At 36.7% G+C, this 3,985-nt stretch overlaps 1 pseudogene; it reads left to right on the forward strand.

Moving 5' to 3' along the window:
* Positions 1–3,596: 3,596 nt before the first annotated feature.
* On the forward strand, positions 3,597–3,715 carry LOC120591016 (uncharacterized; annotated as a pseudogene).
* Positions 3,716–3,985: the final 270 nt, after the last annotated feature.

Here is a 3,985-nt window from a genome sequence, read left to right on the forward strand (position 1 = left end):
ATTTCTTTAGAAGAGGTTAAATGTGCCAACTCTTTCTGACTATGTAGTCTGTATCTTAGGAAACTAATATAGATTAGTCCAATAATGACTGTGACTCATTCCTGTGATGCTAAAATGCATATTTCATTATTCATAGTCCTTTTAAAAAATGAATAAGAACTCATTAATTTTCTCAATTATAGCTATATCTATTGCATTATGCCAATTTTGTTTGAGAATACAATTTAGTAAACTGTTCTAGGCTGGAAGAATCAATGGTTCACTACAATGTGCTTAGTCATTTCTATTAAAAATAGAAATTTGTTTACTGGCATCCTGGAGACCTGGTCAATTAAAGATTTTTCAGTGCTAGGCATCCATTTTCCCACGGAAAAGAAAAAAAATCTCATTAGACATGGCATTTTAATTAAAAGCTATTAGGTACCAATTCCTTCTAACTGAAGCAATAGTTTTCAGAAAAAAAATTATTTATTAAGGGATGAGTTCTTAGCTTGAAATGAAGCCACAATCAGCTACTAATGATAAAAATCACTGTTAACTCCATTAAAGACCATTCACCTTCATATTCTAAATCAAAGCTAGTTCTTTGTTTTGTTTTGTTTTGTTTTGTTTTGTTTTGTTTTGTTTTGTTTTAAACATCAATGTTCCTGCTGGCAACATTCATCAATTGAATTTTTTCAGTGTTTTTCACTATTAATCACTGTGCCTTTTTTTTCCCCCCATCTAGAAACTAGTGGGATGTTTCTATTGCTTTTGGATTTCATTCCAACATTCTAACTCAACAGAAAGCAAGGCAGATCCACGATGGAGTATTTAACTTAGACTGGGGATGGAGGTGGGAGGGGAGTTGGGATTGGAAGTAAAAACGGGAAAATGCTTCAGTTTCTTGTATATTTAATGTCTCCATTAATTAGAGTCAGCTTATTTCTGTTCATTCATTTCCTCATTGCAAGTGGAAGAGATATTACCGGACGGAAACTGGTGTAAATCTCATGCAAATGATTTTTATTGAACATGTACTGTGCACGTTTTAGGGACTGTATTCTACCTAAATAATGCAGGAGCATGTGATGCCTGCCAAATCCCACACAATGTTGAAACCCCAGTTAGTGTTTTATCTTTAAAGAGAGAGCTCAGCGTCCTTTTGGCAGTTGATAAGTTCAGATAGAAAACATGCCAGCAGTGTGGACCGATGCATTATCACACGCACACCCCTGCCTCATCATATGCCATAACATTGGCAAGCAGAGCCCAGAGCTCTTTAAGAACAAGAAGCTCATAAATAATAGTTGAATCACACAAGGGATAATTAAATGAGACAACTGAATGCTAATGGACTCCCCAGCAGAAAATACTCCTCAGTGAGGATCATTCCTGCCTCTCCTTTCTTTCTTTTCTTTTTTTTTTCCTCTCAGTTTTAGTTCTGACTAACAGTTCATTATTGTAGATACTTTTCAAATGAGAGTGTTTTAAAAAATTGTCAAACTCTGCAAAACATTTGCAGGCATTTTCATATTTAGGAAAGTTTCTTCAATGTATATAAACATAGATATATTCTTATTTTAAATTTTTTAGCTCTAATTTTGTCATTCTAATGACATATACCTGTTTGACAAACCAACCACAGATAACATTCCTGAAAAGCAAAAGGAGAAAATTCCATAATGTGCAGAATCTCACTGAACTGCATGCGCATCCCACAATATGAGTAGAATTCATTCATTCTTTTCATTTAGGATAAATACACATCAATGTTATAGCTGCCTTCTCATTCTTAAAAAAATAAGATTCACAATGAATTTCAATGATTCTTCACCAACCTCCTCCAAATTCTTTTTCAGAAATGCTTAATGTTTCAGGCTTGACAGCTTTGTACTCAAGGTTGACAGGGTATTTTTAGTGTCCCAAGTATTTTAAAGGCTTGAAAAAAATCTAGCTCTGGTTTGCTTGTTTATGAAATACATTTAGCAGACAATTACAGTTGGTTTAATATGCATTTATTGCTGTCTGAGGAAAAAATGCCTTCGGCTTTTTTGGCAAAAGGAAGAGAAATATGCATTTGCTTACAGTGAGCCATTCAGAATGTGGCATGCTCGTTGATCACTAAGGATTGTGCTTCTTGCAACAGTGAAAGGAAGAGCTATAAAAGGAGGTAAATCTAGCTTAGCTCTACTTCTTGATCAATGCAAGGAGCCTGGGGTCCCCATTCTGACCCATTTTCACTTAGTATCAACAAGATTAAGTTGCATAGCAGTGCAAAGGTGCACCTCTCTTTCAGGCAGGGCTCTGCAAATTATGTGAAAATCTACTTTGTCACTTTGGTCAGTCATCCAATATTTATTTAGCACCTATAAAGTACCAGACCCTGTAGTCAGTTCTGGAGCTAAAAATGTAAATAGAATGAAACTTGTCACTGCCCTCTTGGTGATTAGTATGCAAGGAGAACAGACATAAAGAAATAATTAAAAGATCAGCGAGATCCCTGACAGGACACAATATCACTTATACATTATTCCAGCCTGAAATACAGAACATAAATCTAACTATGATGAAACATCAGAAAAAAACAAAATGACATCAGTTCTATTTAAAAGAGAAAAACTGACTCTATTCTTCAAAAATATTTTCTCGATAGACAAAAGCTATGGAAATTTTCTGAATTAAAGACTAAGAGATAACTAAATGAACCTAGACTACATTGTCCTAGTAGGTAAATGAAAAAAAAAAATGGTATACAGACAGTATAATGGAAAAACCTTGATCTTCTACCTTCTGTATCGAGAAGAACCCAGCTCTTCCCTGTGAGCCTCCTCTACTACTCATGCAAAACATTTCACTTCTGGTCATCAAACGTGTGAAGGGTTTTCTCTACACCACCAAGCAATTCTCAGACACCAGCAGGGTGTCCAAGAATTCAACTCCATTCTGACACTATCTACCCAGAGATAGCATCAGATTCAACGGATTAAAGGCTCAGTCCTATAAGACTGTCCCCCATCCCCTTCACACCCACACTTTGGGCACCAGATTATCACCTGTGCTTCTCACCAACTGACTATAGGTTGAGAGTTCCAATGACCCCCTACTTGAGTTTGATTCATTTGCTAGAGTGGCTCACAGAACTCAGGGAAACACCTACTTATGTTCATCAGTTTATTAAAGGATATGATAAAGGATATAGATGAACAGCCAAGTGGAAGAAATGCATAGGACAAGGTATGTGGAAGGGCACAGAGCCTTCCACGCTTCCTCCAGGCGTGCCACTCTCCTAGCACCTCCATGTGTTCACCGACCTGGAAGTTCTCTATACTTTCGCGATTTTATGGAGACTTCGTCACGTAGGCATGATCGATCATAAACTCCATTTTCAGCTCTTCTCCGTTCTCAAGAGAATGAAGGGTAGGGCTGAAAATTCCAAACTTCTAATTATGGCTTGGTCTTTCTAGTGACTAACCCTCATCCAAGAGCCATCCAGAGCCATCTCATTAAAATAAAAGATACTCCTATCACCCAGGAATTTACAAGGTTTTCAGAAGCTCTGTAATCAGAAACAGAGATCAAATTTATTAGAGGTCAATATTAGAACAAGAAATACTGTCTACGGCCATAACACCCTGAACAAGCCCGATCCCATCTGGTCTTGGAAGCTAAGCAGGGTCGGGCCTGGTTAGTACTTGGATGGGGGACCACCTAGGATGACCAGGTGCTGTAGGAGTAAAAAATTAAAAAATAAATAAAAATAAAAAATAAGGAATTGTAAGCTGACAAGGTCCTTGCAATTTGAGGTCAATCAAGGGTTGCCTTGCCTAAAAATAATGTTCTAGTGTTCTTATCACTTAAGAAATTATAAGGATTTTAGGAGCTCTGTGGCAGAAACTGGAGGATGAGACCAATATATATTTTCTATTATCTCACAGATGGTAATTAGATTAAAGTAACACATCAATGATAAGTTTACCAAAGCCAATAACTCCACTGTGGTTCT

This window comes from Pteropus medius, unplaced genomic scaffold (assembly GCF_902729225.1).
Source record: "Pteropus medius unplaced genomic scaffold, Ma_sr-lr_union100, whole genome shotgun sequence".
Classification (NCBI taxonomy): Eukaryota; Metazoa; Chordata; class Mammalia; order Chiroptera; family Pteropodidae; genus Pteropus; species Pteropus medius.